The 15,341-nt window shown below is 41.3% G+C and overlaps 1 long non-coding RNA gene across 2 annotated transcripts; it reads right to left on the reverse strand.

Moving 5' to 3' along the window:
* Positions 1-12,890: 12,890 nt before the first annotated feature.
* Positions 12,891-15,068, reverse strand: LOC143637304 (uncharacterized). Of its 2 annotated transcripts, XR_013154404.1 has the most exons (3): positions 13,806-15,068; positions 13,348-13,452; positions 12,891-13,219 (listed from the first exon to the last, which is right to left on the reverse strand). It is a non-coding gene; the product is annotated as an uncharacterized LOC143637304 (long non-coding RNA). The 2 variants fall into 2 exon arrangements; XR_013154403.1 differs by having other exon boundaries at positions 12,891-13,452.
* Positions 15,069-15,341: the final 273 nt, after the last annotated feature.

The following is a 15,341-nucleotide window of genomic DNA, read 5'->3' on the forward strand; positions in this document are numbered from 1 at the left end:
GGTGGTTAGACGTAACGGCCTAGAATACCTAAGAGTCCCCTCTCGCGCATGAGAGAAATCTCATGTTTGCGCGCTTATTGTTAATTACTCGTTATTTATGAATATGCTCGCACTTGCGCAGTATATGATTTTATGTTTTATTCCGCGATATTTCGATTTTTGTGAATTTCGATTTTTATTGATTTTACTTACATATTCGTTTGTTGGGATTGAAAATCCGAAAAATCATGGTGATACATGAATAGTTGATTTTCGATTTCCATTTACGATTATGTTCTGAGGTTGGAGACTTGAAAAGTCATGGTGATACATGAATTGTCAACCTCCAATACTCATTTTCTTGTATGTTTTATATTGAGGATTGAAAAGTCATGGTGATACATGAATCGTCAATCTCCAATACTCGTTTGCTCGTATATTTTAAATTGGGAATTCGGAAAGTCATGGTGATACATGAATTGTCGATTCTTGATTCGAATTTGTTACCTTTATTAAGTCTGCATTTAGGGTCATTTATTTTACTTTAACTTTTGACTGTAACTGACTCCGCGAAACCAAGCTTTTCGAGGTTATACTTTGCGATAAAACCAAGATATTAACTAAAATTAAAATTTTTATAGAATGCCTCCGCTATCTCGTCGCCATCTCAAGAAGAAAGAAGCCGCGCGCAGACGCTCGCAGCAACGTTCCCAGGAAATGGCCACCGCAATAGCCCAAGCTTTGAGCCAAAACAATACCAACACCTCTGGTTACAACATTAAGTCCTTTAATGCGGGTAACCCTCCGAAATTCACAGGGCTTGAAGGAGCCACCGTGATGCTCCAATGGCTCGAGAAGATAGAAAACACTTTCCTCCATACCCAATGCCCTCCAGACCGACGAACCCTATATGCTTCCAGTGTCCTGGAATCTAGAGCGCTTACTTGGTGGAATGGAGTAGCTCATGCGCGTGGCGCAGAAGCTGCTTCTAGCATGACATGGGAGGAATTCAAGGAAATTCTGACGCGAGAATTCTGCCCTCCCAACGAAGTTAAGCGCCTGGAGGAAGAATTTTGGAATCTTAAGCAGTACAGTGGCGAAGCGCGCGAGTACGCTACGCGCTTCCACGAGCTAAGTTTGCTGGTCCCTCACCTTGTTACCCCTTCCCGCCGAGCCATAGAGAAATTCCTTGGGGGTCTCCCCATGGAAATTCAAGATTCTGTATGGGCCAGAAACCCAGTTACCCTCTCTGACGCCATTGAGTTGGCCGCTGTGCTCAGCGACAACCATGTCAGAGCAGGAACCCTGTTCCTGCGGGGAACTGAGAAGACCAAACTCACCAAGACTGCCCCTGAACCAACCGAAACCAAACCTGAACCCTCAAACCGTAACAACCTCAAGCGCAGGCGCAAGGCCTATGCGCTTACCAACCCGCCCATTGTCCAGCAACCCATCTACCAACCTCCAGTTTACGCGCCTAACCCACTGACAGCCTACCCAACACCTCCTGTAGTCCACAACTATGCCTTAACCAATCCAGCACTCCCTGCCCCGCCACTTAAGAAACCTTACACAGGAAACCAACCCCTTTGCCCAACCTGTAGACTTCACCACCCAACTCAGACCCCGTGTCGACAATGTAACCGATGTGGCCGCATTGGTCACTCAACCGAATACTGTAGAGTCCCTCCCGCCAACCCAATTGCGCCAACACCACCAGTCTACCCGCAGAATCCACAACCAACATACCAAAACCCACGACCCAGGTCGTGCTATAACTGCGGTGATCCCAGTCATTTCCGGAACGCGTGCCCGAGACTACAAGTGCAAATCACACAAGCGAATCCGGTGAACCAGATTTCAAACCAAGTGACGCGTGGACGAGCTTTTAACATAACCGCGCACCAAGCGCAAGCGAATAATGACGTAGTTAATGGTACATTTTTGCTTAACGGATTTTATGCTTCTATACTTTTTGATACTGGCGCCGATCGAAGTTTTATCTCTCGCGCCTTCGAGCAGAAGCTTGCGCGACCGCGCAACGATTTAAAAGAAAATTTTTCAGTTGAATTGGCTAATGGTGAAACTGTTTTAATAAACTCAGTGATTAAAGATTGCACGCTTAACCTTAACGAAAACGATTTTCTGATTGACCTCATCCCCATGCCTCTTGGAAGCTTTGATGTTATCATTGGTATGGACTGGCTCTCGAAGAATCGCGCCGAAGTTATTTGCGCCAAGAAATTGATTCGCATACCTCGAGAAAATGGTGATCTTCATATTTACGGCGAAAAACCCTCCAGTGGTCTTAAACTTATGTCTTGCGCCGAAGCCCAAAGACTCATGCGGAAGAAGTGTGTTGCATTCTTAGTAGAGGTGTTCAAAAAAACCGGTTACGGAACCGGTTTGGGCGGTTAACCGGAAAACCGGTTTTTTAAAAACCGGTTTTTTTAAAAACCGGTTTGACCGGTTTACGTAACCGGTTTACGTATCGGTTATACTTTTTGGAGCCAAAACCGGTTTTATAACCGGTTATAAAAAAAACCGGTTTTTTTTAATAACCGGTTATTAAAAAACCGGTTAACCGGTTTTTAAAATAACCGGTTTATAGCCGTTATAAAAAAACCGGTTAACCGGTTTTTTAATAACCGGTTAACCGGTTAAACCGGTTTTCGAACGTTACCAAACGGCTTTATAGCCGTTTTTTTTTTTTTTGCCCGTTTTTTTAGCCGTTTTTTTGGTTTTTTTACCCCCACAAACATCTATATATAGTTTAGGTTGGGTATTGGTTAGATCACACTTGATTATACAACTCCAAAAGCTCTAAACGTTTATTTCATACGCGATTATAACTCCAAACGCTCTTCTTTCGTAGTCGTTTATTTCATACTCGAGTATACCACTCTTAATTCGTAGTCGATTATCATGGCCTCCCAAAGTGCTGCTTCATCGGTCAACATGGGTGCCTCGAACACGGGAGAAACCGTCGTTCGGGTCATCCCCACGAAACGAAACCAAGATATTTGGCAACATTTCGACCTATGCGAAATGTCTAACGGAACCCAAAAAGCTAGATGCAAACATTGTTTGAAGTTTTATAACAAAGAAGCAAACTCCAGTTTAAGAGCTCATGTAGAAAGGCCCTCTTGCAAGGTCTTGAAGGACGAATCCGGAAGTAGTTCGCAGCCGGAGATGACGAATCAAGGAACGGTGTTTACGTACGACCTTGAAGCGGTACGTCAACAGTTTGGCAACTTTGTGATTCAACAATCACTTCCTTTCAACCACTTCGACAACCCTCAATTCACGGAGATGATGCAAAAGTATGTTCAACCACGCTACCAACACGTAAGTCGTTCGACCCTTAGAAGAGATATGCTTAAAGCATGGAAAAACGCTAAATCCGAACTAATTTCATACTTTTCAAACTTACAAACTGGTGTGAACTTAACAACGGATGTGTGGTCGGTACCTAATGGTTCGCCCGACTCATACATTTGTGTGACGGCTCATTGGGTTGACCCCCGGTCGTGGCAAATGATGAAACGAACCGTTGCGTTTCAATTGTTTGATTACCCGCACACGGGTAGAAATATTTTTAAACTCTTGGATAAAGTCATTCGACAATACAAGATTGAAGATAAAATCTTTTCAATATCGTTTGATAACGCGTCCAACAATACGGCCGCGGTTGGCCATTTAAAATTAAAGTATAAACCTATTTGTGATGGAGCGTTTTTTCATAGCCGATGCATTGCACATATTATCAACTTGGCCGTGCAAGATGGGTTAAACGTGATCGAAACGCAAAGAAACAATTTTAAAAGAATGTTACGAGATGTTTTTAGCAACAATAAAACATTTTCAAGATACAAAAAATTTTGTGATGAAGCTAATTGTCAATGGTTGGGGCCCAATTGGGATTGTCCAACAAGATGGAACTCGACTTGTGATATGTTTGAGAAAGCCATCCAACAAAAAGAATCACTAGTTGCGTTTCATCAAATAATGTCAAGTAGGGGTAAATGTGCACCGTACGATCCTAGAAACTGGTTATTGATTGAGATCGTTACGGAGGTTCTTCAAATTTTTAAATCTTGCACAACTAGTTTATCCGGGGTTTACTATCCAACAAGCCCCATTGCTTTACCAAAAATTGCTGTCATGTGCACAAAGTTGACTGAAATTCATTGTAGGGGTGCACCTTATTTTGATATGGGTGCAAAAATGAAAGAAAAATTTATAAAATATTTTCAACAACTACCCGCTGTTTTGACCTGTGCGGCTGCGTTAAACCCTTGCATCAATGTTGGTGGTGTTGAAGCTTTAATAGAAAAAATTTGTGATGAGCTAGGGTTAAACGACGATCAAAACCCCTATTATAGCCAAACTTTAAAGAATGATTTCAACACCACATTGGCAAACATGTATGATGTTTACCTTACAAAACACGGGTCGTCTTCCCAAATTCATGACTCGTTAAGAGCTGTTGCCCAATCCCAATCCCAAACCGACCTTGAAATGGGGATGTACTACATGATTTGGGAAGACGCCGGTAAACGTCAAAGGGTAAACACCCCAAGCAGTGAACTTGGAAGGTATGGTGGTACCAACTTTGTGAAACACATGACTCCGGATGAATTTAGAAGTCTTGATTTGCTGGCTTGGTGGAGAGGTAAGGAGGATGAGTTTCCGATCCTCGCCGCCATGGCCAAAGATTTACTAACGGTCCAAGCTTCCACGGTAGCTTCGGAGTCTGCTTTTTCTGTTTCTGGCAGGGTTATATCGATTAGGAGGACTCGACTCACTCCAGCAGCTGTAGAGATGTCGATTTGCTACAAGGATTACTTGGACTCTTTAGACAGGGCACAACATCAACGCTCACTCGAGGGGGAAATGGACTATGAGGCGGCCTTGTATGAAGACGAGGTCAATCAAGGACACATTCAACCAATGACCGATGAAGAAGCCGCGTACGACGATTACCTAAGGAATAGCTCGGGATCGGGTAGCGAAGAAAATGAGTAACAAACATCAACTTGTTAATGTAATCGTGTCTAAGCATTCTTTAATGTTTGTATTTTTGAGTTACGAATATGCGATAACGATTTAATGTTTGTATTTTTAATGTAAAAGCTATAAATGAAAGTTATGTGTTTTTAATCTTCCAAGCAAAGAATGCTAACAACGAAACCCTAAACCCTAAACCCTAAAGAAAAAAAAAAAAAAAAAAAAAAAAAAAAAAAAAAAAAAACCGGTTAACCGGTTAGACCGGTTATTAAAAACCGGTTATAAAAAACCGGTTTAATAACCGGTTCTAACCGGTTTTTAAACCGGTCCAAACCGGTTTGGCCGGTTTGAGTTTTCAGCAATAAAAACCGGTTAATAACCGGTCCGGTTATTAACCGAACCGGTTTTTTTCTGGATAAAAAAAAACCGGTCCGGTTAATAACCGAACCGGTTTTTTCAAAAAAAACCGATTTGTGCACCTCTAATTCTTAGCCCATGTGGTTAAACCTGCTGAAGAGAAGAAGCTTCGCGATATCCCTGTTGTGCGTGATTTCCCTGAAGTTTTTCCTGATGATCTTCCTGGTATCCCTCCCGCTCGTGAAGTCGAGTTCCGTATTGATCTTGTCCCTGGTGCTTCCCCCGTAGCCAAATCTCCTTACCGTCTTGCGCCCGCTGAGATGCAAGAATTGGCAAGCCAACTTCAAGAGTTGACTGCTAAAGGATTCATTCGCCCTAGCTCTTCGCCCTGGGGTGCTCCGGTGTTGTTCGTTAAAAAGAAAGATGGATCGTTTCGCATGTGTATTGATTACCGCGAGTTGAACAAACTCACCATTAAAAACCGGTATCCCTTACCGCGTATTGACGACCTCTTTGATCAACTCCAAGGTGCCTCTTGTTTCTCGAAGATTGATCTCCGCTCTGGCTATCACCAGTTGCGCATCCGCGATGAAGATGTTCCGAAGACTGCTTTTCGAACTCGTTATGGCCATTTTGAATTCTTGGTCATGTCCTTCGGTCTAACCAACGCACCCGCCGTTTTCATGGATCTAATGAATCGGGTGTGTAGGCCTTTCTTGGATAAATTCGTGATTGTGTTTATCGATGATGTTCTGGTGTATTCTAAGACCAAGGCCGAGCACGAGCAACATCTTCGGTTGGTGTTGCAAAAGCTTAGAGCTGAGCAACTCTATGCTAAGCTTTCCAAGTGTGAATTCTGGTCTGATGAAGTACAGTTTCTTGGTCATGTTGTAAACAAGATGGGTATTCATGTCGACCCATCCAAGATTGAAGCAATCAAGAACTGGATTACGCCATCCTCTCCTTCCGAGATCCGTTCCTTTCTGGGCTTAGCTGGTTATTACCGGCGCTTCATTTCGAACTTCTCGAAGATCGCTTTGCCTTTAACAGCTCTAACGCACAAAGGTAAACCGTATATTTGGGGCTCGAAGCAAGAAAAAGCCTTTCTAACGCTCAAGCGTTTGTTGTGTGAAGCTCCTGTTCTTGCGCTACCTGAGGGTAATGATGATTTTGTCGTGTATTGCGATGCATCCAACCAAGGTCTCGGTTGTGTTCTTATGCAACGAGGCAAGGTTATCGCTTACGCATCAAGGCAACTTAAGGTTCATGAAAAGAATTATACAACTCACGATCTCGAACTTGGTGCAGTTGTTTTTGCCTTGAAGATCTGGAGACACTACCTTTATGGTACTAAGTGTATCCTCTACACTGACCATAAAAGCCTTCAGCATATCTTTGATCAAAAGGAACTTAACATGAGACAACGCCGATGGAACGAACTCATCAGCGATTACGATTGTGAGATCCGGTATCATCCTGGTAAGGCTAATGTGGTAGCCGATGCGCTCAGCCGAAAACCCTGCCAACTTAACTGTATCTTGCCGCGCACGCATCTTCACTTTGCGCCGATTCAAAGCAACCTTGAATCGCGTATTCGTGACGCGCAGCGCGCATCCATCAGTAATGGTAACCTTCGCGCCGAGTTAGCGTGTGGCGCGGAAGCGCATTTTGTGCCTAATCTGAGTGGAATTCTCTGCTATCTCAACCGCATCTGGATTCCCTTTGATGAGAATCTTCGCGCTGATATCCTGAGTGAAGCGCACAAATCTCGGTATTCTATTCATCCTGGCGCTGATAAGATGTACAAGGATTTGCGCATAACTTATTGGTGGCCCGGTATGAAAAAGGATATTGCTGTGTTCGTAGCTAGATGTCTGACTTGTTCTAAAGTGAAAGCTGAACACCAACGCCCATCTGGTTTGCTCGAACAACCAGAAATTCCTACGTGGAAATGGGAATGTGTAGCGATGGACTTTATTACCAAGTTACCTTTGACAGCAAGCAAACATGATAGCATTTGGGTAATAGTGGATCGATTGACTAAGTCTGCTCACTTTCTGCCCATTCGTGAAAACTACCGTGTTGAGCAACTCGCGCAGCTTTATGTCAAGGAAATTGTCTGCCGCCATGGTACTCCTTTGAGCATCATATCCGATCGCGATGGCCGTTTTATATCTCGCTTTTGGAAATCTCTCCAATCTGCGCTAGGAACTCGCTTGGACATGAGTACGGCATATCATCCCCAGACTGACGGTCAGTCTGAGCGAACTATTCAAACTCTTGAGGATATGCTCCGATCTTGTGTTCTTGATTTTGGAGGTAATTGGGATTCACACCTGCCTTTGGTTGAGTTCTCTTATAATAACAGCTATCATTCCAGTATTGGTATGGCCCCATTTGAAGCACTTTACGGTCGTAAGTGCCGTTCCCCGATTTGTTGGAGCGAAGTGGGAGAAGCTCAAATCACAGGACCCGAACTTGTTCAAGAGACAACCGATAAAATCGCCAAGATCCGTGATCATCTGCTGACTGCCAGAAGCCGACAGAAGAGTTACGCAGATCGTAGGCGAAAGCCTCTCGAATTTCAAGTTAGTGATCTTGTTCTCCTCAAAGTGTCGCCTTGGAAAGGTGTTGTCCGCTTTGGGAAGAAGGGTAAGCTTGCTCCTCGTTATGTTGGTCCATTCAAGATTCTCGCGCGTGTGGGAAAAGTTGCCTACAGACTTGACCTGCCGCCCGCGCTCAGTAATGTGCATCCAACGTTCCATGTATCCAATCTCAAGAAGTGTTTAGCTGACGAGAACCTTCACATTCCACTTGATGAAGTTCAAGTTGATGAATCTATGCATTTCGTTGAGAAGCCTGTTGAGATTATGGATCGCGAGGTTAAGCAAACCAAGCGCAGTCGTATCCCTATTGTTAAAGTTCGCTGGGAGTCCAAGCGCGGAGCCGAGTTTACATGGGAAAGGGAAGATCAAATGAAGATCAAGTACCCGCACCTGTTCTCTGCGCAACCTACTTCGAGATAAATTTCGGGACGAAATTTCTTAAAGTAGGGGAGACTGTGACATCTGCCCCGATCCGACCCGACCCAGGTACCCGTTTCTCTGACCCGATCTCTTTCTTTTATTATTTAATATTTATACTTATATTTTACTTTTAATAATAACAATATACTTTTCCTTCCCGCCTCTTTCTCTCTCTTTCTTTCCGCCGTCCCGTCCCTCTCCTTCTCTCTTTCCGCCTTCTTTTCCCTTTTGTCGCCGTCCCGCCCTTAAGCCTTGTTTCCCTTTTTTTTCTTCTAACTCTTTGCTTGTCCTTTGGTTCTTCCCGCCTAAGGTTGTCTGCGCAGCTCCACGCGCCAGACTCCTTTCAAGGAAGCCTGCGTGAAGACCATCTGTTCCAGCGTTACGCGAGACGAACTCTTCTCGCAGCGCGCTAAGAATTGTAATTCTTCTCGCAGCGCGCGAAGAACGGTAGTTCTTCCCGCGACGCGCTAAGGATTTGTAGTTCTTCTCGCAGCGCGCTAAGAATCGTAGTTCATCCCTCGACGCGCGAAGAATTATAGTTCTTCCCGCGGCGCGCTAGGAATTGTAGTTCCTCCCGCGGCGCGCTAAGAAATGTGATTCTTCCCGCGGCGCGCTAAGAAATGTGATTCTTCCCGCGGCGCGCCTTAGCCTTCTCGCGCTAAACCCCTTTTGAGTTTTCTTCTGTTTAATCTAGCCGTTGCTTTTGTGTTGTCTTATCTTTTGAGCCGTTGACCTAATCTGCTTTATGTCTGAAAAGTTACTTTCGGCGCAGCATGCGCGCCAACCCCATTGGTTGGCAGATAAAGTGACTGACATAATCTTTTGAGATCTGCTTTTTCCATGCCTGACCTGTACCTTTATCTGACCTGCCCATGCCTTTTTACTGTTCCCTGACAGCTTTATCTTGCCCCCTGCAGCTGCCATATCTTTCCATATCTTTTGCTTTTGGAATCTTTTGCTTTTTGAGATCTTTTTTCCCCTTTTCTAGGGATTATGTCTCCTAGGGTTTCTCTATAAATAATAATAATATTTTCATAACACTACACACACAAAACACTTAATCTCTCATGTTCTCTTGCCCCTTGCTCTCTCTGCCGCCTCCCTCTCTGCCTCCGTCTTCCTCCCTGTTCTGCCCTGTTTTCCGGTAATATATTATATATAATAACTTACTTATTAATTATGCTAACTTATAATCAAGACTTAACCCAATCATTAAAACAATAATCTTTAATTATAGGTTAACTTGTGCTTGTTTAAAGTTGGTTCTTGCTTTATCTTACACCGCATCGTTTATCAAGTGAGTAATCTCGTACCTAATCCCTTTTTGCTTTTAATGTTTTGGGATGTTCATGTGTTCATACAAACTTAGAGTCTTAAACTTATTTATGAGCTTTAGTCGCGCAGTATCCCATGAGTTGAGGACGTTTACTTGGCTGTTTATTTGTATGTGTGTATCATTAACCGCTTTGTTCGGCCTATTCCGAAGTTTTCATGGATCCATTAGATGAACACGGGAGACCTATCGTTTACGGTTTTCTTTGTTTACACTTGCACAGATGTTTTCTCGTTTTTGTGCTCAATTGGGAGCACGGATTGAACTATGAACTATGAGCTATGATCTATCTAGGCTTGATCACAATCTGATTGCACCCTTGTTAAACACCAGACATACACGTGTTGCGCGCAGATTTATTGTTATCTATGTATTGTATTAAACTTGATTTCTCACCAACACGCAAGTGTTTGACGTTTATTTTAACACATGTTCAGGTTTGCAGTAGCTGTTTTGGAGCTTGTGGACACGTAGGAAGTTTTCATTATTTTGGACCTAGATTAAAATGTATCAAGACAAGTCTTTGCTGTTCGAATATTATGATTTATAATATATTGATTTATGATGTTTTATGTTATCTTGTTTACTTTGCGCGTGCGTGAATAAATGTATTTATTAAATATTGACACCCAATAGTGTCACGAGTAATGAAACAATATGTGGCGCCCCGATGTATAATCCGCCTTTGGTCGGGGTGTTACAGTTGGGCTCATAATGTTTATTAAAAAAAAATTTTTTTTTCTCTATATAAACCAATATCACATACCACACCCAAAACCAATATCACATACCAATATCACATACCACACCCAAAACCCAAAATCACCCCATCTTCGAAACCTTTTTTTAAAAACATGGCTGGAAATTGGTACCCAAACCTAGATTCAGATTACAGTTACGACGATTTATGGTCGGCACCGGACCAACCGATGTTTTATTCGGGGTCGCAACAATCATCCGGCTTTCAACCATCCAACATACAACCGTCTCCTAACTTTGTTGTTCCGGAGACACAAGAACCAGAAGGTGAAGCTGCGGGACAAAGAAGACGCGTCCACCGGAAAAAACAAGTTGCAACGGACGGGTCGGGTTCGGCTTCGACTGGAAGGACGAAACGGAAAACCACTCCGTGGTCATCGGATGAGAAGGAAGCCCTGTGTCGGGCTTGGATAGTCATTTCTGAGGATCGGCGTTGCGGTAATTGTTTTAACGTTTTTAAAAATGATTTTTAATAAAAAAGTTAAATAAAAAAGTTAAATGACTTACAAATTTATTTATGCATTTTGCAGCGGACTATCAAAAGAGCAAGGTCTTTTGGACAAAGGTTAGGGAGACGTTCTATTCGCTCGTTGGGAGTACAGAGCGGAACGCCGATATGATTTCGGGTCGGTGGACCGAAATCAGAAAATTTGTCGGCTTGTTTACTAATCTGTTCAACAGGAACGCCGGTCGTATGAAACCAAGTGGCAGTGACGATTTGGCGGTTTATAATTTCACCGCCGAGGAGTGGAAGCAGGAGTGCCTGCGGAGGTATGGGACGGTGAAGACGTGGGACGATGTAAAGGTGTGGGAGAGGTTGAGAAGGTGTTCTAAGTGGGTTGAGCTGGTGGCGCCGGACCTTGATGCGGAAGTAGGGCCGAAACGGACTAAAACTAGTTCGTCTGGAGCGTATAGCACTTCCGCCGGGTCGGATTGCCGGGTTGGATTCGACCTAAACGTTGCGGGGGAGGAAACGTCTTCACCGCCGAGGAGGCGGCCATTGGGAAGGGACGCCAGGGGGAAAAAACCGGCTGAGGGGGAAGCCGTAAACATCACCGATCTTGTTGAATCCCTCAATAAATTCAACAAAACCATGGAGGTGGTCTCTAATGACAAAAAGAAAAAAAGAAGAATGAGAGATTTGGACTTCCTTACAAGAGACTTCAGTAACCTAAATCCGGTCCACCAAATGCTGATGGAAAAACAAAAGGAACGTATCCGGAAGAGGTTGATCGAAGAAGACCAAGCCGAAGAATAAGAATAATGTTTTTTTTAGTACTTTAATTTTTTTTTAGATATTAATGTGTTTTTTTAATTAATGTGTGTTTTTTTAAATAATTTATGAGTTTTTTTAATAATACGTTTTTTTAATACATTTATAAAAAAATAAAAAAAAAAACCGCTCGCGCTCCCTCTCGCGCCCCTCCACACCATGTCCCGGAGCGCGAGCACCACAACTAACACCCATCTTATCAAGTTTCTCTCTCTGCCACACGTCACAATATTATTGGCTGGAGCCCCCACTCGCGCCCCCTCTCGCGCCCCCCACACCCCTCAGCCTAAGCCTGTTTAATAACTCAAGCCCATAATAATAAATCCTTTTACATAAATTTGGTGAAACTGGATGTTGCAACCGGCACAGCATAGTTACGTTGAATCACCGTGACCTACGCTGCACATTAAGCTAGGTTTTACGCTTAGCCAGTGTAGGCTATATATGGTAGTCCCAAACTCCCAGTGTTGTATACCTTGGACGTTGATTTCGTGTGACGAGTTCATTTTTTACAGCTAGATCTCTTGTGCATTATTTTACTAACATTTTTTTTTATGTTAAGGTGATAAGAAAAGTTCTGCAACATAGATGACTGCTCGGTCAAGATCTCGGGTCATGTGCTTACGAAGGACGAACTTTTGTAAACGACTTCAATAACATGTATTCTAGAAATCTAAATTAAATGCTTTTGGCATGTCTTGTGTATTTTGTACATTTTAATATAAACAAACTAATGTCATGCTTTCAGCAAAGTAGTAAACAAGTCCAAGTTTTTTTTTTCTTTTTAAATCACTAGCTTTGTTCCAATGAAATTAAGAATAATTATATAATTTTTGACCAACTTTCGTTGGCTTATTATTATATATATTAAAATGGAGATTTTCTCTACCTCACAAAATTACTATTCATTTTACTATTCAACTCATACATAGAAACACTTTCATATGGTTTTATATTCTTTATTTTACTTAATTTTTTAACTACTTATTAAAAAAACTATTATTCATGGAATATACAAATTTCTTTGCATATTGATAAAGAACTAGGAATTGTACCCTCGCGTTGCAGCGGGCTAAGTTGGTGTCATGTTTCATGTGCGTTAGAATTCCTCACCCGGCTTTGGTTATGGCAAAAGGGTTAGGGGGCTGAAAGATAAACAATTCCCAAGCCCTTGTATTATAAATTAAGAAACCAACATGAAAGCTTTAGAATATACACAAATATGTAATGTACATTAGGACTTAGGAGTTCAACAAAAGATACACATGACGTATATAATGCCTTACCAAGAGAAAACTTTGTGCCACAGCTAAAGCGACCAACCATTTCCAAGAGGGCGGATACCAAAAAGAATGATGTTTTAGTTCGCGGTGATGCGTACATTCAAGTTATACCTCTCGATTTTTCTTCGTAGTCTCTTCTTTGTCATTCCCTTAACTTAACCACTTCAACATGTAGCCCACAAAACAAACGACAATTTCCCTGCCACAAATAAATTGCAAGCAATCAGCCAATACCTTAAATATGAACTTGGTAAAAAGTATTTCAAACAACAATGTTAATTCTGCAAACCAAAGTATGTGAAGATAACGTTATGGAACTGAACTTACTTGAGTATGCCATCCCATATAGCTTATAATCTCCCACTCGGGCAACTCACGTGCAGTCTGTCTCAAATGTCTTTCCATACTGTAACTTTTCAATCCCCCACTAATCTATCAAATATAAAAGTGAACTTAGTATCAATAATGTGTTGCTCGTTTTGTAACATTTATATCTTAGCCATAATCAAACTGAAGCTAGAACATCAAATTTAAGATGGAGAACAAACCCCTTCAATTTTGAGTTCACTTTACTAAAAATAAAATTTCTTCATGTGTGTGATGTTTGTTATCCCCCCCCCCCCCCCCCCCTTAACATGTATTAGAAAAACTGAATTTTCAATATATTTTTGTTCTTTTCACCTGAAAATTTAAGTAAATCAATAAAGAAAAGTTCAACTAAAAATCATTGTTGCTCTAAATCTTTAAACTATCTAAACACAAATGTGAACTAATTCATCATTTACCTTTGTTGTATCATAAGAAGCTAATTTGATTGGTGAGCAATGTCGTTTGGCCTAACTGATGTACCCGTTTAGCACCATCACTCGATGCCTCGATGGTTTATTCAAAGAATAAAAATCATTACTATAATTAAAAAAAAAAAACTAAAATCTAGTGTGGCACCTGCATTTTTATTAGCTTTTCATACAAAGTACTTGTAAGTTAAGAATAGGTTCTTAAAAGTCCAGCTATATATTGTAACTAATGCCAGATTATTAAATAAATATGACAATTTACCTACAAAATGAAAACCAATATTGTCAAATTCGGAAGACAAACTTGAGTGAACTCAAAAATTGTCCAAAGCTTCCTAAGGTTACATTGAACTGCTTTATAGATTATGGTCACTAAACGACTAATTTCGGCTTAAAAAGGAACCCTAACCATGTCCAAAATATGTAATAATTTGACCCAAAACTGAAATTTGATAAAATAATAACATTGCATGTACCAAACTTGAGATAGAAAGAAGTGGCTCGTCTCCGATCTTTTGATTTGCAGCCTGAAAATTAAGAAAGAATTAAATATCAATTACAAAGTGGGAATGTAATTTGACAAACTTGATTTGATGAGTATTTCTTACCTACCGGTTAATGATTCACAAAACACCCACAACCGCGGCACATAACCACCATCCACCACCGTCTTCTTCGTTTTTCAGTTCGAAACCCGATTGAATTCGCAAACCCTAATCCCCAATAGATGTTCTTGCCACTCTTTCTTCTTCAAAACCTAACCTAGAAAAACAAAACAGGTAAAAGCAGATGTTACCTAGGAAAAAAAGACATGATCGGAGAAAGTGTTACAGCCGATCAATGAGTTCGAGAAGAAACCTAACATGTAAACGATCGAACAACAAAATACAACAAAATTTTGGGTTTGTGGTAACCTACCTTGTGAATGCTGATGATGAATCGCCAGAGAAAATGAAGCCAAGTGTGGTGGCAGAAAAGTGGGAGAGGTGAAGAAAACTGATGATAAAGCATAGGAAGAGAGATGTATGACATTCTTGGGGCTTCATCATAAATTGCATATCATTCAAATGTTTTCTGTAGGTAGTAAAGTGAAATAAACTAAAAACAAAACAGTTTCCCATGTTATCTATGTACAAAGTGTAATATGTGTATGTATTGGTGTATGTATAGGTGTGCATCGGAAGTTAGTACACAAAGCATCATCACTTGTAAAATGGATGAACAGTGGTAAATGTGAGACAAACCAAAGTTGCATTTTAATTATATATATATAATATGTAAATATGAAACCATCAATGGGTAATTTTGGAAATCAATTGCAAAAATGAAAAATGACATGATTGATTTGTTAGCTGACTTTTTTACATAAAAGGCTTATTAAAAAGCAAAACTTTTCGATATATAATACAGGCTCTGTCTATTAAGACACACCATTTTTCTATTTATACACTCTCATATGGTCATATTGATCAATATGAGGCATATCATGTATGACATAAAACACTTTTGTGTCTGATTTGGAGC

This window comes from Bidens hawaiensis, unplaced genomic scaffold (assembly GCF_021521415.1).
Source record: "Bidens hawaiensis isolate Kalapana, Puna unplaced genomic scaffold, B.hawaiensis_p1.1 tig00008219_1, whole genome shotgun sequence".
In the NCBI taxonomy this organism is placed as follows: domain Eukaryota; kingdom Viridiplantae; phylum Streptophyta; class Magnoliopsida; order Asterales; family Asteraceae; genus Bidens; species Bidens hawaiensis.